This window comes from Triticum aestivum, chromosome 5A (assembly GCF_018294505.1).
Source record: "Triticum aestivum cultivar Chinese Spring chromosome 5A, IWGSC CS RefSeq v2.1, whole genome shotgun sequence".
Classification (NCBI taxonomy): Eukaryota; Viridiplantae; Streptophyta; class Magnoliopsida; order Poales; family Poaceae; genus Triticum; species Triticum aestivum.
In genome coordinates, this window is record NC_057806.1 from 399,645,754 (window position 1) to 399,669,603 (window position 23,850).

Here is a 23,850-nt window from a genome sequence, read left to right on the forward strand (position 1 = left end):
CTGTCACTGTATATTTGTTAAAATATGGTCAATGGACTTCATAATACGCTCATTGCGCTTAATATATATATTTTCCGGTGTTTATACGGTCACTAGCTCACCCTGACTGAGTATGTGTGTGCATGCACGTGTAGGTTGAGCACTTGGCGTTACCGTGTGTGTTCCGTCATGTGCTCGGACATGCATGCATTAGGGCGTCGCACGCGTTTTTGAATCCATGTGTACGTGTGACTGTTGCATACACGTAGGGGGAGTATGTGTAGGGGCCACTAAGGAGCAGTCAAATCACAGAGTAAGTTAGTTGGAAGAAGCAACCATCATTTCACTCTTGAATGACACGTACGCAAAATAAAATGGTTGATATGGAGAGAAAAAGAAAACCACTATATATACACTAGTAGGAGCCTAAGCTACAAGCCTGCTTGCTAAGGTTGCTTTCTTCACAAGCAAAGAACGACGGGCTTGATCCCGCAGCTGGGGGAAGGGAACAATGTTCTGCGTAGACGCAGTCGACATCGGCGAGGGAGAAAACCCACGGTCGGTGCGTCCCAATCGGGGGTCACCGCGGTATGGGTCGATGCCGCGTCCCAACCGCCCTTCTAGCTACAGCCCGACGTCCTAGGTAGTCCATCTTCCTTCTGGAGCCGGCTTGCTCCACTGCCGTAGCTCCATCTCCATGTCGATCTTTCTCTACTTCTACCGGCTTCTACTTGTGATGAGTTTATGTCTCATGAACTAGTGCCAGTACTATTATTCTAATCACACTTCTGCAATATCTTTGCCATCAGGGATGCTCAGGTCGATTTTAGTGGAACTGCACAAAAGCATCGTATGATCCGAGGGTGCCAGCCGTCTTTCCTTCGACAGGTTCTACCTGGCTAGGGAATTAAATCATGTTTAGGGTTTAGGGTTTAAGTCGTAGTGACCCCATCAGTAGTTTTTCTTTCGTACACACTCTCAAAACTTTTTTCTTTAGTTGTGAAGTAAATATTGGCTATGATCTCTGAATCATTTATATGCATCAGCATGCGTGTTAGTTTTCCTTTGTATTTGATGGAATGTTGTAACGGGGCAAACTTGGAATAGGAATGAAAATGGAGTGGAAAGTTTCCGTTTTTCCGGAGAAAAAATGGAAACGGAGAGAAACCGACTTTTCATTTTCATTGGATCGCGCCATCGAGCAAAACCAACGTTTAAATCATGTCTGTCGTGTTCGTGTCTCACCATCCTCCACGGCTCGACCCCACACGGTCGCTCGGCATGCCACTCACCGCAAACCGAGTATACGATAACTTCCCGCCTTCTTGTCGATGGATCGCGCCATGGAGTACTAGCACTACTGGAAGAGATTGACGAGATGGGGGAGGACAGCTAGCTGTAGCACGGACTCCCAAGAACTTTTTACATGCATGTTGTAGCCGACTATTGCGACCTTTGAACGCGGCGCAGCCGCGTGCACCCGGAAGCGGCACGGGCTACACTCTCTCGGCCGGCGCACCGCTTCAATGCCGGGTGCCAGTGAGAGGTTGCATCCGCTCTAGCCGGGCATGATTGCGGAAGTGACCGTTTCGGGCGAGAAGCACGCGCGGTTGATGAAGATGGTTCGGGTTGGTCAGGACCGGCTGTGGCAGTGGTCCGGACGTGCGCAAACAAGAGATATTGTACGTTAATATTACTGCGTATATAATTAACAACGTAAATAATGTGCCAGTTGGACAAATATGATTGGAGATGGAGATGGAAATGGAATTTTACGTAAACACGTATATGCATGTCTATGTCTATGTGTGTGTGCGCGACGACTCTCGCGACCTAGAAGCGGGGGCGTGTTTTTGATTGAGTTTTCTTTCTTGGTATGATAGAAAATCACTTTGTCTAATTGACATCTAGATGTTATTTAAGGATATCACATCTAAGCTCCCACAAGTATATAATGTAACAACAAGAAACAAAAAAACTAAGACAAAAAAATAGACCACAAAACAGAGTGGACATCAACTTAGATGTGACATAACTATGTCACATCTAGATGTGTCCTAGACAGACCCTTAAAAAAAGTTCCCCCAGTTTTCATTTCTTTCTTCCGGGAACGCGCATATTCTATTTAAAACCACTACTATGGAGAGATTTTTTTACTCCATTATAGCCTCTTGTTTGATAGAGTTTCTCGTGTCTCTCTCTCTCTCTCACCCTCTCCATATCAAAACAAGATGACAGTGTCCACTCTATCTCTCTCCTCACCGGTGGTCACAGATCCGGCCGAATCCCGTCCGCTGCGGGAGGTGAGGAGGTGCAGCGTTAACATTGTCGCCGTTGGCGACGGGGGGAGCCGATGCGCACCGTCCTCTCGGAGTCGGCGCTGGCGCGCACGAAGATCCTCCGTGCCCTTGTTCGCTGCCGTTGTGTGGGCAGATCCCGCCCGCCGCCTAAACGACATCTCGCCCACCTGAGGTATAACTTCTTGTACTGGTCCAGCTCCCCAGGTCGCTGCGTGCGGGTTTTCTTCTATGCGACTACTCCCCATGTAACGCCCCAGATATACTTTCCCCATTTGTATCCAACTCTTGCCGTCCCCGGCGCTAAGTTATATTTATTTCTCGGGTTCGGGTCTTTGTCTCCGTGTGTTGTTTTCGTTTTCATGCACCTCATACCATGTCATCACGTGCATTGCATTTGCATACATGTTCATCTCATGCATTCGATCATTTTCCCCGTTGTCCGTTTTGCATTCCGGCGCTTCGTTCTCCTCCGGTGGTCATTTCTAGCTTTCTTTCGTGTGTGGGGATTAAACATTTCCGGATTGGACCGAGACTTGCCAAGCGGCCTTGGTTTACTACCGGTAGACCGCCTGTCAAGTTTCGTATCATTTGGACTTCGTTTGATGCTCCAACGGTTAACCGAGGGACCGAAAAGGCCTCGTGTGTGTTGCAGCCCAACACCCCCCAAATTTGGCCCAAAACCCACCAAACTCTGCTCCATCGTCTCGGTCGTTCGATCACGATCGTGTGGGCGAAAACCGCACCTCATTTGGACTCTCCTAGCTCCCTCTATGCCTATATATACACCCCTCCGTTTTCGGATCTCTCCCTCTCCCCGAAACCCTAAAAAAAATCATCCCCGCCAGATCCGCGCCGACGGACGTGTCCGCCCCGGCCGGACAACGTCCGCCGCCGCCCGCCTCAGCCAGCCGGGTCGCGCCACGTGGCAGGACCACATCGCCGCGGCCGCCGGCCCGCAGGCCCACGCGGGGCCCTCCGAGCCCGCGTCGCCCCGCCGCCGCCCTCGCGTCGCCTCGCCGCCTCTTCCCCGCGGCCGGCCGCCGCCGCCTCCGCGCCGCCGCCCGCGGCTCCCTCGCCGCCCGGGAGCATCGGCGCCGGCCGCCGCCGCCCTCGCCGGGCGCGGGCCGCGTCCACCGCCGCCGGGCGCCGCCACCGGCCTCCCCCGGCGTCGCCCCGGCCTCTCCCCGCCGCCTCGCCGGTCCCCTCCCCGCTCCGGCGGCTCCTCCGGCGAGCTCGAGCTCCGCCGCCGGCGCCGCCTCGGCTTCCGCGCCGCGATCCCGATCTGGATCCGGTCGCGTGAACAGTAAACCCTAACCCCGATTTTTTTGCTAAGTCCTGAAATTTTGATCCATGTTGCTCTGTTCGAGGTCCCGTAACTTTGCAACCGTAGCTCCGTTTTGGGCGTATGATATATCAAAATCTTCGCCTCGACATGTACATCATTTCATTCCATTGCATCATTTGCATTTGAGGTCATCTTGATATCCAAAATGCTGTTAGAAGGAGGCTTCGTGAGTTAGATTGCAGATCCGTTAGTTCATCATGCACTTTTGTCATTTTTGCTATATTTAATTCGTGCATGATATGCCTGTGCCCCTTTGGGATGAATTGTTAAGCATTTTGTCTTCTTTCCAGAGGTGTCACCCATGCATTTTTAGGATGTGTGTGTTGTCTTGTGCAAGCTTGCGAAGAGAGGTACCTGAGATTGCAGATTTCAGGGACTTAGTGATTTTCACTAAGTCTGGGATATTTTAGTTCATGATGCTATATGTCCAGCTTGTTTCCTAGTGATCCGTGCCTCTTTTGAGGATGATCAGTAAGGGAGTTTTGATATTTATGTTATGCTCTATCCATCCATGTCTTTGTTTGCATATGTGGAGTGCTCTAGGTTGACTCAATCGAGCTCAACTTTTGCTTCGTTGTTAATCTGGGCAGATCGTCAACTTGTTTGCGATTTTGCCGATGCTACCGTTAGTGTTCCATGCATGCTATGCCTTCGTTCTTGCCATGTGTAGCTAGCACTTTGTGCCTTCTTGCTGGTTATATGCTTTCCTTGCCATGACTTGCACCGTAGCGAGTGCATCGAGCTCGTTTACATGCCTTCGTGAGTTAAATTTCAGCATGTCTCAGTTTTCACTAAGTCTGAAAACTGATTGTGTTCGAGCGATGTTCGTGAGCTCGGTAGAGTATTTTGTGAACCCTTTTGGCCCCAGGTCACTTTGGGTGTTTTGTTAAGCTTGATGAGTAGCTCCATGCCATGTTCTTACTTGTCATGTTCAGGTTCTCTATCATGTTGTTTTGCTGCTCCGAAGAGAGCATCGTGATCTGAAATTTCAGACTAGTGTTAATTTCACTAAGTCTGAAATCTGTTTTGCATTTGCGTTTTAGCCATGCTTGTTTGAACCTCTTAATGGATGAATTTGCCTATGGCTCAGTGCTAGTGTTTTGTCAACCATCTTGTGTACATCACTGCCATGTATTTTGTTTTCATGTTTGGTGGATGTAGCATGCTCATTTCGTTGCATTTAGATGCCTACTTGCTGTAAATCGCAGACCGGTGTCATATCTTAAAACGCTTGCCATTTCCAAACCGTAACTCCGATTCCAATGATCTTTATATCGTTTTCAATCGATTTCATCCCCTCTATCCAGTGGCACACTTGGTTTTCCAAGTTGAGGCCAGGTTCATGCATTTCCTGTCATATCTTGCATTTTGCATCCCGCATCGCATCCCGCATAGCATATCGTCATTTCATCATATTGCTTGGTCTTGCCCGTGGTTGATTGTATCCTTGTTGCTTGTTTGTCTTGTTGGGTAGAGCCGGGAGACGAGTTCGCTACCGAGGAGCCCGTTGAGTTTGCTTGTGAGGATCCAGTCAACTCTGACAACTGTGCAGGCAAGATGATCATACCCTCGAAATCACTACTATCTTTGCTATGCTAGTTTGCTCGCTCTTTTGCTTTGCCACTGCTACGATGCCTACCTTTTGCTTGTCAGCCTCCCAATTGCCATGTTGAACCTCTAACCCACCATTGTCCTAGCAAACCGTTGATTGGCTATGTTACCGCTTTGCTCAGCCCTTCTTATAGCGTTGTTAGTTGCAGGTGAAGATTGGAGCCGTTCCTTGTTGGAACATTTATATTACTTGTTGGGATATCATTATATTGCTATGTTATCTTAATGCATCTATATACTTGGTAAAGGGTGGAAGGCTCGGCCTCTCGCCTAGTGTTTTGTTCCACTCTTGCCGCCCTAGTTTCCGTCATATCGGTGTTATGTTCCCGGATTGTGCGTCCCTTACGCGGTTGGGCTATAATGGGAACCCCTTGATAGTTCGCCTTGATTAAAGCTTTTCCAGCAATGCCCAACATTGGTTTTACCATTTGCCACCTAGCCTCTTTTTCCCTTGGGTTTCCGGAGCCCGAGGGTCATCTTATTTTAACCCCCCCCGGGCCAGTGCTCCTCTGAGTGTTGGTCCGAACTAGGCAGCCCTGCGGGGCCACCTCGGGGAAACTTGAGGTTTGGTTTTACTCGTAGCTTGACCTATCTGAGCGTGCCCTGAGAAAGAGATATGTGCAGCTCCTATCGGGATTTGTCGGCACATTCGGGCGGTGTTGCTGGACTTGTTTTAACCTGTCGAATCATCTTGTTGTACCGAGATACCGAGTCTGATCGGTGTGTCTTGGGTGGAGGTCTATTCCTTCGTTGACCGTGAGAGCTTGTTATGGGCTAAGTTGGGACCCCCCTGCAGGGATTGATCTTTCGAAAGCCGTGCCCGCGGTTATGGGCGGATGGGAATTTGTTAACGTCCGGTTGTAGATCACTTGAACTAAACTTAATTAAAATGAATCAACCGTGTGTGTTACCGTGATGGCCCCTTCTCGGCGGAGTCCGGGAAGTGGACACGGTGTTGGAGTTATGCTTGCGCAGGATGTTCCTTTAGCTTCTCGCTCGTGCTTCGCCTTCTCTTCTCGCTCTCTTTTGCGTATAAGTTAGCCACCACATATGCTAGTCGCTTGCTGCAGCTCCACATATATTTGCCTTATCCATTCCTATGAGCTTAAATAGTCTTGATCGCGTGGGTGTGAGATTGCTGAGTCCCTGTGGCTCACAGATACTACAACTCCAGATGCAGGTCCAGGTGATTCTGCTCCAGTTGACGATTACGAGCTCAAGTGGGAGTTCGACGAGGACTCTCAGCGATACTACGTGTCCTTTCCAGATGATCAGTAGTGGTGCCTAGTTGGGGTTATCGATTCAGGACCTTGTCGCATGTTGGGTTCTTTTCTATTTTGGCGCCGTAGTCGGGCCATGAGTGTTTGTTTGATGGATGTTATTTATGTACTCTGATGTGACGTGGCGAGTGTAAGCCAACTATGTTATCTCCCCCTTTTATTATATATTACATGGGATGTTGTAATGATTGCCTGACTTGCGACATTGCTTTCAATGCGGTTATGCCTCTAAGTCGTGCCTCGACACGTGGGAGCTATAGCCGCATCGAGGGCGTTACAAGTTGGTATCAGAGCCTTCCCCGACCTTAGGAGCCCCATTGCTTGATCGTTTTTAGCAGCCGAGTTGTGTCTAGAAAAATGTTTTGAGTCCTTAGGAATTATATATCGGAGAGCTTAGGAATTCTTTTTACTTCCCAGTCTCCTCATCGCTCTGGTAAGGCATCCTGGCGTAGAGTTTTGACTCTTCTCTTCTCAAATTTCACTAAAAATTTTTTTAGGATCACGCGAGTATCTTGGTTTTGTTCCGATGGTTTTGTGACGAGAACATTGTTCTTGGTGCCTCCTGTCTTTAGGGGTTGTGGCAGTGTCCCGGGGAGTTGAGCTCCGAGGTGTTGTCGTCACAATTTTATCGTTGCAATTCTGGTATACTTGAGATATGTTCGCCGACATCGAAAATCTCTTTTATGCAGTTCGTTGGTGAGATAACCTCGACGCCACCCAGTACTGGGGCGGGAGTTCGGGAGTATCGCCATAACTTGTATAACGGATGCTTTTCGAAGGTTGAGGTAGATGGTTTCCGAAGTTTTCCTGGTTATGTGTTGAAGGATGGATACAGCTGGATGTAGGATTTGCTAGTTTGGGTGAGATATTGTGCTTCCCCTGTATCCCCAACACCTGATTGCATAACCGGAAAGGTTCGGGAGTTTCATAGGTGGGAATTCTAGTAGCTCTAGTTCTTCTTCCACGGATATTGGTTTGAGATTGGGATTTCTTACCGATTATTCGTTCTTGATCCGTACCTTGTTGAATTATTTCTCTTCCTTAATTCTTCGTGGCTTCTCAATTTATGGATATGTGACCATTTGAAGAGGAATGCATTCGTTCATTTTGTTCGGATGTGAAGACTATATGTTGCAATTTTCATTCCGTTGGATTCAGCTTCTATATTGTTGTCTATCTATGTGCTAATGGTGGTCAACCTCTTCAGGATGGCTCCTCCAACGCGCACGACTCCGAATCCTGATCCGCCTCCACCTCCGCCTCCTCCGGAAGCATGGCAAGCTGTGATGGCCGCTACTAATGCAAACACACAGTTGATCATGCAAATTCTCCAAGAGCGCAATCAAGGCAGTCAAGGGAATCAAGGCCATAATCAGCACCACTTTGCTACTCTGAACCAGTTCCTTGCTAATGGCCCAAAGACGTTCAGCGGTTGTGTTGAGGCTACCGATGCTGACGATTGGCTAGTGGATCTGGGCAAGCATTTTGAATGCAGCAACGTCAGGCCTGAAGATTTCGTCAAGTTCGCTTCTTTCCAGCTCAAAGATCAGGCTGCAGAGTGGTTCCAGCAGTACAAGGATTCCAGAGGTGGACGTGTTATCACTTGGGACGATTTCCGTCAAGATTTCCGCGCTCATCACATCCCTCAAAGTGTGGTTGAGAGTAAGCGTCAGGAATTCCGCAATCTGAAGCAAGGCTCTTTGTCTGTCTATGACTACAACAAGTTGTTCCAGAAGCTCGCCCGTTTTGCCAAGCAGGATGTTCCTGATGAGAAGAGCATGATCTATCAGTTCAGGGGTGGTCTTCGTGAGGAAATTCAGCTCGCTCTTGTTCTCTTTGAGCCGTTGAGATACGATGAGTTCTACAACATGGCACTGAAGCAAGAGGCTGCTCAGATGAGGTGTGATGCTTCCAGGAAGCGTGCCAGAGATGTTACTCCGTCTTCCTCTACTCAAGTGGTCAAGCAGCAGAAGTTCTGGCTTCCTCCTCCTCCGTTCCGTCAGCCGTATCAGCAGAAGAGCAAAGGTGGCAGTGGTTTCTCCCACCCACCCAACCCAGGCTTTCAGAACAAGTCTTCATCTCAAGCTCCAAGATCGAGTGCTCCGTATCACCGTCCGCTTTCAGAGGTCACGTGCAACAAGTGCCAACAGAAGGGTCACTATGCCAACAAGTGTACCAACCAGAGGCGTCTTCCTCCTCCTCCTCCTATCAGATCGGCAAGTACAGTTGTGGTCAAGCACAATCCCAAGCACGCCAAGGTCAATATGGTGAATGCAGCTCAGGCAGAGGATTCTTCAGATCTGATCATGGGTAACCTTCCTGTTAATGGTATTCCTGCAAAAGTTCTTTTGACACTGGTGCATCGCATTGTTTCATCTCGAGACCTTTTGCTTCCAAGCATGATTTTGTTACTCAAATGTTGCCGAGACCGTTGTCTATTGACTCTCCGGCCAGCCTCTTGACATCTCGAGTGTGTGTTCCGGATGTTACAATCACTTTGGGCGACTGCAAGTTTCTCTCTTCTCCGGTGGTTCTTGGCAACTCCGATATCGATCTTATTCTCGGGATGGACTGGCTCTCTAAGCATAAAGCTCAGCTTGATTGTGCAGCCAGGCAGATTCAATTGACTCATTCGTCTGAGGATGTAATTGTCTTTGCTGCTCGGGATAATACCATCCGGTTGTTTTCTCTCAATGAGAAGGGTGAATTGGATGCTATTTCGCAGATTCCTGTCGTTTGCGAATATCAAGACGTCTTTCCAGAAGAACTTCCAGGGATGCCTCCAAACCGGCCGGTTGAATTTGTTATTGAACTTGAGCCCGGTACGGAACCTGTGTGCAAACGTCCCTACAAGCTCGGCCCCGAAGAGTTGAAGGAGTTGAAGAAACAACTCGATGAGCAAGAAAGATTGGGTCTCATTCGGCCTAGTACTTCTCCGTGGGGTTGTGGTGTTCTTTTTGTGAAGAAGAAGGATGGATCGAGTCGACTTTGTGTTGATTACCGTCCAGTAAACAAGAAGACCATCAAGAACAAATACCCACTTCCCAACATCAATGAGCTGTTCGAACAACTCAAGGGTGCTCAAGTATTCTCCAAGCTTGATCTCCGTATGGGTTATCATCAGATTCGTATTCGTGAGCAAGATATTCCCAAGACGGCGTTCAGGACAAGCTTTGGTTCATATGAATACACCGTCATGTCTTTTGGCCTCGCCAACGCTCCTCCGACGTTCTCTCGCATGATGAACTTCATCTTCAACCCCTACACCAATGAATTCGTTTTGGTCTATCTCGACGACATTCTGGTTTTCTCGAAGAACAAGGAAGATCATGCCAAGCACTTGCGTTTGGTTCTTGACAAGCTCAGGGAACATCAGTTCTACGCCAAGTTCTCCAAGTGTGAATTTTGGCTCGATGAGGTTCTTTATCTTGGTCATATCATCTCTGCCAAGGGCATTTCCGTGAATCCTGAGAAGGTGTCCGCAATTGTGAATTGGGAACCTCCTCAGAACGTGAAGCAACTCCGCAGTTTCCTCGGTCTCGCAAGCTATTGCAGAAGATTCGTTGAAAACTTTTCTAAGATCGCCAAGCCTCTCTCAAATCTTCTTCAGAAGCACGTCAAGTACGTTTGGTCTCCGGAGTGTGATATTGCTTTCAACACTTTGAAAGAGAAATTGGTCACTGCTCCAGTTCTGACTCCGCCTGATGAAACCAAGCCGTACGAGGTCTTTTGTGATGCCTCTCTCCAAGGTCTCGGTGCTGTACTGATGCAAGAGAAGAAAGTTGTTGCTTATACCTCTCGCCAGTTGAAACCTAATGAGAAGAACTACCCCACTCATGATCTCGAGTTGGCGGCAGTTGTGCACGCTTTGTTGACTTGGAGACATCTTCTATTGGGAAGGAAAGTGGATATTTTCACTGATCACAAGAGTCTCAAGTACATCTTCACTCAGCCTAATCTCAACCTCAGGCAGACTCGATGGGTCGAAATGATTCAAGAGTACAATCCGAGTATCGAGTATACTCCAGGCAAGGCTAATGTGATTGCTGACGCTTTGAGCAGAAAAGCATATTGCAACAGTCTGATTCTCAAGCCTTATCAACCCGAGCTTTGTGAAGCTTTCCGCAAACTTAATCTGCAAGTTGTTCCTCAAGGTTTCCTCGCCAACCTTCAAGTCTCTCCTACCTTAGAAGACCAGATTCGCCAAGCCCAACTTCTTGATGCTATGGTGAAGAAGGTGAAGATTGGTATTGCAAAGAGTCAGTCCAAGTACAAGTGCTACCGACTTGATGACAAGGACACTCTCTTCTTCGAGGATCGAATTGTTGTGCCCAAAGGTGAACTTCGTAAGGTGATCATGAACGAGGCTCACAACTCTCTCCTCTCCATCCACCCTGGTAGTACGAAGATGTATCAGGACCTCAAGCAAGCTTATTGGTGGACTCGAATGAAGCGCGAGATCGCTCAATTCGTGAATGAATGTGATGTCTGCAGAAGAGTGAAGGCAGAACACCAAAGGCCAGCTGGTCTCCTCCAACCTCTTGCCATTCCAGAATGGAAGTTTGACCACATTGAAATGGACTTCGTGACTGGGTTTCCAAAGTCCAAGCGTGGCAATGATGCTATATTCGTCGTTATCGACAAGCTCACCAAAGTGGCTCATTTTCTGCCTATCAAAGAGTCGATCACTGCAGCTCAATTGGCGGAACTCTATACCTCTCGCATTGTCTCTCTGCACGGTATTCCTCAAGTGATATCTTCAGACCGTGGCAGCATCTTTACCTCCAAGTTTTGGGATTCTTTTCAGAAGGCCATGGGCACCAACATCCGCTTCAGCACAGCTTTCCATCCTCAAACGAGCGGTCAAGTCGAGCGTGTCAATCAGATTCTTGAAGATATGCTCAGGGCTTGTGTGATCTCCTTCGGCATGAAGTGGGAGGATTGTCTTCCTTATGCTGAATTCTCATACAACAACAGCTTTCAAGCAAGTTCGGGCAAGGCCCCCTTTGAAATTCTTTATGGCAGGAAGTGCCGTACCCCTCTCAACTGGTCTGAAACCGGTGAACGTCAGCTGCTGGGTAATGACTTAATCACAGAGGCAGAAGAAATGTGCAAAGTCATTCGTGATAACCTCAAAGCAGCTCAATCCCGCCAGAAGTGCTACTATGATAGTAAGCATCGTGATCTGGTTTTCGAGATCGGAGATCACGTTTACCTCCGCGTCTCTCCCATGAAAGGTACTCGTCGCTTCGGTATCAAAGGGAAGCTTGCCCCTAGATACGTGGGACCTTTCAAGATTGTTAGCAAGAGAGGCGACCTCGCCTATCAACTCGAGCTTCCTTCAAACTTTGCAAATGTTCATGATGTGTTCCATGTCTCTCAGCTTCGAAAGTGCTTCAAGACTCCTGACCGCACCGTCAACTTCGAGGACATTGAGCTCCAAGAAGATCTCTCTTATCGCGAGCACCCAGTTGCTATTCTTGAAGAGACTGAACGCAAGACTCGCAACAAGTCAATTAAATTTCTCAAAGTCAAGTGGTCTCACCATTCCGACCGTGAAGCTACCTGGGAACGCGAGGATCACCTCCGTTCTGAGTACCCGGAGTTCTTTCAGTCCTAGATCTCGGGACGAGATCTTTTCGTAGTGGTGGAGTGTTGTAACGCCCCAGATGTAACTTTCCCCATTTGTACTCCAACTCTTGCCGTTTCCGGTGTCAAGTTATATTTATTTCTCGGGTTCGGGTCCTTGTCTCCGTGTGTTGTTTTCGTTTTCATGCACCTCATACCATGTCATCACGTGCATTGCATTTGCATACATGTTCATCTCATGCATTCGATCATTTTCCCCGTTGTCCGTTTTGCATTCCGGCGCTTCGTTCTCCTCCGGTGGTCATTTCTAGCTTTCTTTCGTGTGTGGGGATTAAACATTTCCGGATTGGACCGAGACTTGCCAAGCGGCCTTGGTTTACTACCGGTAGACCGCCTGTCAAGTTTCGGTCATTTGGACTTCGTTTGATGCTCCAACGGTTAACCGAGGGACCGAAAAGGCCTCGTGTGTGTTGCAGCCCAACACCCCCCAAATTTGGCCCAAAACCCACCAAACTCTGCTCCATCGTCTCGGTCGTTCGATCACGATCGTGTGGGCGAAAACCGCACCTCATTTGGACTCTCCTAGCTCCCTCTATGCCTATATATACACCCCTCCGTTTTCGGATCTCTCCCTCTCCCCGAAACCCTAAAAAAATCATCCCCGCCAGATCCGCGCCGACGGACGTGTCCGCCCCGGCCGGACAACGTCCGCCGCCGCCCGCCTCAGCCAGCCGGGTCGCGCCACGTGGCAGGACCACATCGCCGCGGCCGCCGGCCCGCAGGCCCACGCGGGGCCCTCCGAGCCCGCGTCGCCCCGCCGCCGCCCTCGCGTCTCCTCGCCGCCTCTTCCCCGCGGCCGGCCGCCGCCGCCTCCGCGCCGCCGCCCGCGGCTCCCTCGCCGCCCGGGAGCATCGGCGCCGGCCGCCGCCGCCCTCGCCGGGCGCGGGCCGCGTCCACCGCCGCCGGGCGCCGCCACCGGCCTCCCCCGGCGTCGCCCCGGCCTCTCCCCGCCGCCTCGCCGGTCTCCCCTCCTCCACCGGCTCCGGCGACGAGCTCCTCCGGCGAGCTCGAGCTCCGCCGCCGGCGCCGCCTCGGCTTCCGCGCCGCGATCCCGATCTGGATCCGGTCGCGTGAACAGTAAACCCTAACCCCGATTTTTTTTGCTAAGTCCTGAAATTTTGATCCATGTTGCTCTGTTCGAGGTCCCGTAACTTTGCAACCGTAGCTCCGTTTTGGGCGTATGATATATCACAATCTTCGCCTCGACATGTACATCATTTCATTCCATTGCATCATTTGCATTTGAGGTCATCTTGATATCCAAAATGCTGTTAGAAGGAGGCTTCGTGAGTTAGATTGCAGATCCGTTAGTTCATCATGCACTTTTGTCATTTTTGCTATATTTAATTCGTGCATGATATGCCTGTGCCCCTTTGGGATGAATTGTTAAGCATTTTGTCTTCTTTCCAGAGGTGCCACCCATGCATTTTTAGGATGTGTGTGTTGTCTTGTGCAAGCTTGCGAAGAGAGGTACCTGAGATTGCAGATTCCAGGGACTTAGTGATTTTCACTAAGTCTGGGATATTTTAGTTCATGATGCTATATGTCCAGCTTGTTTCCTAGTGATCCGTGCCTCTTTTGAGGATGATCAGTAAGGGAGTTTTGATATTTATGTTATGCTCTTTCCATCCATGTCTTTGTTGGCATATGTGGAGTGCTCTAGGTTGACTCAATCGAGCTCAACTTTTGCTTCGTTGTTAATCTGAGCAGATCGTCAACTTGTTTGCGATTTTGCCGATGCTACCGTTAGTGTTCCATGCATGCTATGCCTTCGTTCTTGCCATGTGTAGCTAGCACTTTGTGCCTTCTTGCTGGTTATATGCTTTCCTTGCCATGACTTGCACCGTAGCGAGTGCATCGAGCTCGTTTACATGCCTTCGTGAGTTAAATTTCAGCATGTCTCAGTTTTCACTAAGTCTGAAAACTGATTGTGTTCGAGCGATGTTCGTGAGCTCGGTAGAGTATTTTGTGAACCCTTTTGGCCCCAGGTCACTTTGGGTGTTTTGTTAAGCTTGATGAGTAGCTCCATGCCATGTTCTTACTTGTCATGTTCAGGTTTTCTATCATGTTGTTTTGCTGCTCCGAAGAGAGCATCGTGATCTGAAATTTCAGACTAGTGTTAATTTCACTAAGTCTGAAATCTGTTTTGCATTTGCGTTTTAGCCATGCTTGTTTGAACCTCTTAATGGATGAATTTGCCTATGGCTCAGTGCTAGTGTTTTGTCAACCATCTTGTGTACATCACTGCCATGTATTTTGTTTTCATGTTTGGTGGATGTAGCATGCTCATTTCGTTGCATTTAGATGCCTACTTGCTGTAAATCGCAGACCGGTGTCATATCTTAAAACGCTTGCCATTTCCAAACCGTAACTCCGATTCCAATGATCTTTATATCGTTTTCAATCGATTTCATCCCCTCTATCCAGTGGCACACTTGGTTTTCCAAGTTGAGGCCAGGTTCATGCATTTCCTGTCATATCTTGCATTTTGCATCCCGCATCGCATCCCGCATAGCATATCGTCATTTCATCATATTGCTTGGTCTTGCCCGTGGTTGATTGTATCCTTGTTGCTTGTTTGTCTTGTTGGGTAGAGCCAGGAGACGAGTTCGCTACCGAGGAGCCCATTGAGTTTGCTTGTGAGGATCCAGTCAACTCTGACAACTGTGCAGGCAAGATGATCATACCCTCGAAATCACTACTATCTTTGCTATGCTAGTTTGCTCGCTCTTTTGCTTTGCCACTGCTACGATGCCTACCTTTTGCTTGTCAGCCTCCCAATTGCCATGTTGAACCTCTAACCCACCATTGTCCTAGCAAACCGTTGATTGGCTATGTTACCGCTTTGCTCAGCCCTTCTTATAGCGTTGTTAGTTGCAGGTGAAGATTGGAGCTGTTCCTTGTTGGAACATTTATATTCTTGTTGGGATATCATTATATTGCTATGTTATCTTAATGCATCTATATACTTGGTAAAGGGTGGAAGGCTCGGCCTCTCGCCTAGTGTTTTGTTCCACTCTTGCCGCCCTAGTTTCCGTCATATCGGTGTTATGTTCCCGGATTGTGCGTCCCTTACGCGGTTGGGCTATAATGGGAACCCCTTGATAGTTCGCCTTGATTAAAGCTTTTCCAGCAATGCCCAACATTGGTTTTACCATTTGCCACCTAGCCTCTTTTTCCCTTGGGTTTCCGGAGCCCGAGGGTCATCTTTATTTTAGCCCCCCACGGGCCAGTGCTCCTCTGAGTGTTGGTCCGAACTAGAGCCCTGTGCAGCGCCACCTCGGGGAAACTCGAGGTTTGGTTTTAGTTGTACGGATTGCTCATCTGAGTGTGCCCTGAGAAAGAGATATGTGCAGCTCCTATCGGGATTTGTCGGCACATTCGGGCGGTGTTGCTGGACTTGTTTTAACCTGTCGAATCATCTTGTTGTACCAAGATACCGAGTCTGATCGGTGTGTCTTGGGTGGAGGTCTATTCCTTCGTTGACCGTGAGAGCTTGTTATGGGCTAAGTTGGGACCCCCCTGCAGGGATTGATCTTTCGAAAGCCGTGCCCGCGGTTATGGGCGGATGGGAATTTGTTAATGTCCGGTTGTAGATCACTTGAACTAAACTTAATTAAAATGAATCAACCGTGTGTGTTACCGTGATGGCCCCTTCTCGGCGGAGTCCGGGAAGTGGACACGGTGTTGGAGTTATGCTTGCGCAGGATGTTCCTTTAGCTTCTCGCTCGTGCTTCGCCTTCTCTTCTCGCTCTCTCTTGCGTATAAGTTAGCCACCACATATGCTAGTCGCTTGCTGCAGCTCCACATATATTTGCCTTATCCATTCCTATGAGCTTAAATAGTCTTGATCGCGTGGGTGTGAGATTGCTGAGTCCCTGTGGCTCACAGATACTACAACTCCAGATGCAGGTCCAGGTGTTTCTGCTCCAGTTGACGATTACGAGCTCAAGTGGGAGTTCGACGAGGACTCTCAGCGATACTACGTGTCCTTTCCGGATGATCAGTAGTGGTGCCTAGTTGGGGTTATCAATTCAGGACCTTGTCGCATGTTGGGTTCTTTTCTATTTTGGCGCCGTAGTCGGGCCATGAGTGTTTGTTTGATGGATGTTATTTATGTACTCTGATGTGACGTGGCGAGTGTAAGCCAACTATGTTATCTCCCCCTTTTATTATATATTACATGGGATGTTGTAATGATTGCCTGACTTGCGACATTGCTTTCAATGCGGTTATGCCTCTAAGTCGTGCCTCGACACGTGGGAGCTATACCCGCATCGAGGGCGTTACAAAGGACCCCTTAGTCCAAGACTCCCTCAGTAGCCCCCGGGCCAGGCTTCAATGACGAGGTGTTCGGCGCAGACTATCTTCGGCATTGCAAGGCGAGTTCCTCCTCCAACGTCTTCCAAGTAATGTGTTCGGCTTTCAATTCAATGCCGCACCCCTCAGCTTCTGTGCATTTATGACTTCATCCTCCACGTGTCGGGCGGATGTGGATGGTCAGGGTATTTTTTGCAAATAACACCCTAGCCCTTTTCAAGAAAGAATGCCTATTTAAAGGGATTGGGTCTCAAAACCTTTCGACATTACGCGGAGAAAATCCTCTGATACTGCCAGGCAAAACCATTCCAACATGGCCAACGTTCCCAGCTCCTCTTCCCGTTCCAACCTAGAGAGAGGAGAGTGGGAGAGGTGCTCCGTGCCCCACAGCCAATTGGTGAAGCTGCAAAAGCAGGGATTTCTCCCTCCTGCAGATCTGGTCCCTGTTCGAGCAGGACTGGCCTCCTTCAACGGCAAAACCCAGGCGGAGGATTTCCCCAATCCGTCTGCGGGAGAACGAGTGTGCTTCGTCCCCTATCTGCTGAGGGGCATGGGATTTCCAATTCACCCATTCCTCCGGGGGCTTCTGGAGTACTACGGCCTCCAGCTGCATAATTTTACCCCGGCCTCCGTCCTGCACATCACGGGTTATGTCACTTTATGCGAACTATTCCTGGGTTGCGAGGCCCATTTCAATTTGTGGAGAATACCGCTCTGCCTCGTCCCTCGTAATCAAGGTGGGTCAATATTTGAAGTGGGAGGAGCCGAAGTGTGGCGCATCATCGGGACCGGATACCTGTCTAGCACGCCGAACAAAGCTCCTGAAGAGTGGCCTTCCGAATGGTTCTACATCGACGACGTCGCTCTACCCGACCCCGTAATCATGGGCTTCCCTGAGTTTTCTAATGCTCCGCTGAAGAAACGCCATAGATGGCGTCCTCGGAGCCTCGAGGAAGAGGATAGTGCAGAGATCAGCCTGCTGCTGGGAAAGATTAAGACGCTTGCCCAATCCGGATTGTCAATAGCCGAGGTGATGGAGATTTCGATAACGCGGGGGGTCCAGCCAATTCAATACAGAGGGCTGCCCATGTGGCATTATAACGGAGAAGATGACGCCTCTCGCTATGGCCGAAAGTGCCTGAAGACTCCTGTCACCCTAGCCAAAATACTGGCCGAGCTGTATAAAGGGGAGAAGAAGGAGTTCACCCGTCTCCAAATTTGAGACGGATTTTCCATGTATAACCCTCCCAGCTGGGTAAGGTTCAGCTCACCATGTTATTCTTGTCCCTGAATCATTCTTGACAAGCAGCATCTTATCTTGCTCTTAACAGGAATTGTGAAAGGCTGTCGAGGGGATCCATGACCCTGCCCCTCAGCCGGAGAATCGCAACCGAGAACTCGATATATTTGTGGAGCTTGAGGATGGAATATTCTATCAGATAAGCTATGACAATACATATGTACGATTATCACCGATTACCCCGGCCTCCTTCCTGCTTCATGTGTAAGTAATCCGAACACACCTTATCCAAAAGAGTTTTCTCATTCCTCCTTACCCACCGCACTGTCTTGTGCTTAGAAGGGAAAGCGTTTGGCGCGCCATGGTACCCCGGGAGCATCTCCGAAGAGAGCGTCCCCCATACCAGGCAACGCCTTCTAAGAGGATGGCTAACGAAGATACGGCCGAGCTTTCATCAAAGAGGTATGAATTTGCAAGTATGCACCTTTGCAGTCACATCAAACTGTGACCTTTCCATTTACCCTGTATCAGGAAAAAGGTGTGTCGGACTATATACGGGGGTCCGGTAGGTCATACTTCCCGCAGCTAGGATTCAAATCCTATTGTGAAGACGGGGGCTGACGCGGGGGTGACGTCGGACTGTCCTCCAATCGAGGACTCAGATGATGTATCCGTCACCAACTCAGAAGTGGAGAGCGCCATGAATCATCGGCGCAGCAGGGCCGTTTTATGAGACCCTGTCTTTTCAGAAGAGTCATTTAACGCCTTCAGCTCGGCCAATACATATATCCGAGCTGCTCGATATGGGCTTAATAGAGCCACAAAACAACATTTAAAAGAAGTGCAAGTAAGTTTGTTTTGTCTTACTATGATAACCTTATGCCAGTAGCCCCCGAGACTTAAAGTAGTTGCAACAACTGATTTAAGGATCGATGTACAACCAGGTGCTTACGGAGAAGAACACCCTGTTAACTCAGTGCCCAAGGGCTGTATAAACGGCACGGTTGGGTTACCCACGCCCGTATTGATGAGGATCCCGTAATAAGAGGACACGATCTCTGCTTTGAGAAGACGTGCCAATGGAAATTGCATCTCAAAACACGGGATGGCAGGCAAAACGGTTCGATATAGTGACCGGGCAGACGTGACGTCATGTTGTAAAAAAGTTGTCAATGGATTGGACTCGTGGACTATTTTATTCTCTCTACGGTTGTGTGTGGTGTTGTGTTATAGGTCCGAACACGTTCAAATACGTCCGAAGACTATCTTGGAGTTCGGAGGGAGGAACCCATCTTGCCATGCCGAAGACAGATCTATGCGCCGGATACATTGTCATTGAAGCCAGGTGTCGGTGTCAAAACCGGCGGATCTCGGGTAGGGGGTCCCGAACTGTGCGTCTAAGGTCGATGGTAACAGGAGACAAGGGACATGGTGTTTACACAGGTTCGGGCCCTCTCTACGGAGGTAATACCCTGCGTCCTGCTTGATTGATATTGATAATATGAGTATTACAAGAGTTGATCTACCTCGAGATCGTAGTGGCTAAACCCTAGAGGTCTAGCTTGTATGTCTATGATAATGAGTATCTTATTCGGACTAAGTCCTCTGGTTTATATAGACACTGGGAGGATCTACGGATACATAAGGTCGGTTATAAAGAAAGGAATCTACATATTCGACGCCAAGCTTGCCTTCCATGACAAGGAGAGTCCCATCCGGACACGGGTGCAGTCTTAGGTCTTCGTATCTTCACAGCCCATCAGTCCAGCCCGTGTCCAACAGGCCGGACGCCCGAGAACCCCTTAGTCCAGGACTTCCTCAGTAGCCCCCTGATACGTATCCGTCGTATCTATAATTTTTTATTGTTTCATGCCAATATTATACAACTTTCATATACTTTTGGCAACTCTTTATACTATTTTTGGGACTAACATATTGATCCAGTGCCAAGTGCTAGTTCCTGTTTGTTGCATGTTTTATGTTTCACAGAATATCCATATCAAATGGAATCCAAATGGGATAAAAACGGGAGGAACTTATTTTTGGGATATTTGGAAAATTCCGGAAGAAAAATCCACGCGAGACGGCGCCCGAGGTGGCCACGAGGCAGGGTGGCGCGCCTGCCCCCCTAGACGCGCCCCTGACCCTCGTGGGCCACCCATAAGGCAGTTAATGCCCTTCTTTCGCCACAAGAAAGCTAATATCCGGATAGAGATCGTGTTAAAATTTTAGCCCAATCGGAGTTACGGATCTCTGGGAATATAAGAAACGGCGAAAGGGTAGAATCTGAGAACGTAGAAACAGAGAGAGACATATCCAATCTCGAAGGGGCTCTCGTCCCTCCCATGCCATGGAGGCCAAGGACCAGAGGGGAAACCCTTCTCCCATCTAGGGAGGAGGTCAAGGAAGAAGAAGACGAAGGGGCCCCCTCTCCCCTTCTCTTTGGGTGGCGCCGGAACGCTGCCATGGCCATCATCATCATCACCGCGATATACACCAACACCTCCGCCATCTTCACCAACATCTCCATCACCTTCCCCCCTCTATCTACAGCGGTCCACTCTCCCGCAACCCGCTGTACCCTCTACTTGAACATGGTGCTTTATGATTCATATTATTATCCAATGATGTGTTGCCATCCTATGATGTCTGAGTAGATTTTCATTGTCCTATCGGTGGTTGATGAATTGCTATGATTGGTTTAATTTGCTTGTGGTTATGTTGCTGTCCTTTGGTGCCCATCATATGATGCACGCGTGGATCACACCATAGGGTTATTTGTATGTTGATAGGACTATGTATTGGAGGGCAAGAGTGACAGAAACTTCAACCTAGCATGGAAATTGATGCATACGGGATTGAAGGGGGACCAATATATCTTAATGCTACGGTTGGGGTTTACCTTAATGAACGTTACTAGTTACGGATGCTTGCTAATAGTTCCAATCATAAGTGAATAGAATTCCAAGTCAGGGATAACATGCTAGCAGTGGCCTCTCCCACATAAAACTTGCTATCGGTCTAGTAAAGTAGTAAATTGCTTAAGGGGCAATTTCACAACTCCTACCACCACTTTTCCACACTCGTTATATTTACTTTATTGCTTCTTTACTTACAACAGCCCCTACTTTCTATTTAGTTAATCTTTGTTACCTTGCAAACCTATCCAACAACACCTACAAAGTACTTCTAGTTTCATACTTGTTCTAGGTAAAGCGAACGTCAAGCGTGTGTAGAGTTGTATCGGTGGTCGATAGAACTTGAGGGAATATTTGTTCTGCCCTTAGCTCCTTGTTGGTTTCGACACTCTTACTTATCGAAAACTGTTGCGATCCCCTATACTTGTGGGTTATCAAGACCTTTTTCTGGCGCCGTTGCCGGGGAGCAATAGCGTGGGGTGAATTGTCTCGTGTGTGCTTGTTTGCTTTATCACTAAGTAATTTTTATCTGCTGTTCTTAGTTGTTTTCTATCTTTAGTTATGGGTAGGAAACGCAAAATACCAAAAAAAATTAGTTGTACCTACTAAACCAACGGTTGAAGAACCACTCAAAATCTATCACACTGCTGAAGCTTATTACTAGGATCATCTTTAATACCTATGTGCTCGTGCTGAAACCCCAACTAGCTTAGTTGAGGGCAAATCTTTAGATGAACATGCTTGTTATTTGTGACACCGAATATCTGAAAAAGGGAAAATTTTACTGGATCAAATTCATCGTTTGCAATGCTATGCTTGGAATTTATGCGAAATATATGATATTACTTGTTGTTCTGAAAACCCTAAGAAACACCTTCCCTATCAATGCGAGTTTAGTGATAATGGAATCGTATCTTCGTATGCTAAGGGTGTTTATAGTTACTATGATGTTCAATAAATTGAAGAATTTGTTGCTTTTAATGGTGCTTATGAAATTGCTTCTTTGATTGAAACATATGATGCTACTCTTTACAAATCTGAAATTTTTGCCATACTTAAATATTGCTATGATAATTATGATTCTAATGCCTATGTTGAACCATATATTGAGGACTACCCTGCCGTCCAAGAAGAGACTAATATTTTGCAGGAGTCTATGGAAGAAGAAATTGATGAAACTATGAGCTCATTGGATGAAAAAGATGAGGAGGAGAGCGAAGAACAAAAGGAGGAAGAGCGGATTAGCTACCCGTGCCCACCTTCTAATGAGAGTAACTCTTCAACTCATACATTGTTTAATTTCCCTTCGTGCTTACCGAAGGATGATTGCTATGATCCTGTTGATTCTTGTGAAATATCCCTTTTTGATGATGCTTGCTATGCTTGTGGCCAAGATGCCAATATGAATTATGCTTATGGAGATGAACTTGTTATAGTTCCTTATGTTAAACATGAAATTGTTGCTATTGCACCCACGCATGATAGTCCTATTATCTTTTTGAATTCTCCCAACTACACTATATCAGAGAAGTTTACCCTTATTAAGGATTATATTGATGGGTTGCGTTTTACTATTACACATGATGATTTTGATAGATATAATATGCATGTGCTTGCTGCTCCTACTTACAATTATTATGAGAGAGGAACTATATCTCCACCTCTCTATGTTTCCCACATGATAAAATTGCAAGAAACTGTTTATACTATGCATTGGCCTTTACTTTGTGTGCATGAATTGTTCTTTTATGACATGCCGATGCATAGGAAGAGAGTTAGACTTTGTTGTTTCATGATATATGTTACTTTGTGCTCACTACTAAATTATAAATCATTGTTAATTAAAAATGGCTTTGATACCTTGGGATCCGGGTGGATTCACTACTTGAGCACTATATGCTTAACTAAATGGCTTTAAAGAAAGTGCTGCTAGGGAGACATCCCAGAAGTTTTAGGGAGTCATTTATTTCTGTTGAGTGCTTTCATATAGTTTAAAAACAACAAAAATAAAGAGGGGAACCCAAAACTTTTTCAAAAAGGAAAGTGAAAGTGAGAAAGGCAAGTATTGTTGAAGTGGGAGAGCTCCTTGAACTTTGTTCATGCTCACGGCAACTTTGTGAATCTTGATTACAGAAAATTGTCAATAAAAATAATTATACCCTTGTAAAATTCCATTGTATTATAAAAATAATGTGCCAAGGTTTGCCTTTAGGATGTTTACTTTGCTTGTTGGTTTGTATGGTGCAGGACAGAAACTTTGGCTGTAGTGCGCGATTTTACATTTTTAGCTGGAACATCAAATGGTTCTGATTCTTTTTGCACTGTCTTTATATACAATTTTTTTTATTTTTCATAATTTTGGCAGAATTTTTCAAGTATCAGAAGTATGGTGAATGTTCAGATTATTAAAAACTGTTCTGTTTTAGATAGATTCTGTTTTTGATGCATAGTTTGCTCGTTTTGATGAAACTATCAATTCATATCTGTGGATTAAGCCATGAAAAGGTTATATTACAGTAGACACAATGCAAAAACAAAATATGAATTGGTTTGCAACAGTACTTAGAGTAGTGATCTGCTTTATTATACTAACGGATCTTACCGAGTTTTCTGTTGAAGTTTTGTGTGGATGAAGTGTTCGATGATCGAGAAGATCTCGATGTGAGAAGAAGGAAGAGAGACAAGAGCTCAAGCTTGGGGATGCCCAAGGCACCCCAAGTAAATATTCAAGGAGACTCAAGCGTATAAGCTTGGGGATGCCCCGGAAGGCATCCCCTCTTTCTTCAACAAGTGTCGATATGTTTTCGGATTCATTTCGTTCATGCGATATGTGCAATCTTGGAGCGTCTTTTGCAATTAGTTTTCATTTTTATTTTATGCACCATGCTGGTATGAGATATTCCTTGGTTGATTTATAGAATGCTCTTTGCACTTCACTTATATCTTTTGAGTATGGCTTTATAGAATGCTTCATGTGCTTCACTTATATCATTTGAAGTTTGGATTGCGTGTTTCTCTTTACATAGAAAACCGCCATTTGTAGAATGCTCTTTTGCTTCACTTATATTTGTTAGAGCGTGGGCACATATTTTGTAGAAAGAATTAAACTCTCTTGCTTCACTTATATCTATTTAGAGAGATGACATGAATTGTTCATTCACATGGTTAGTCATAAAATCCTACACAAAACTTGTAGATCACTGAATAT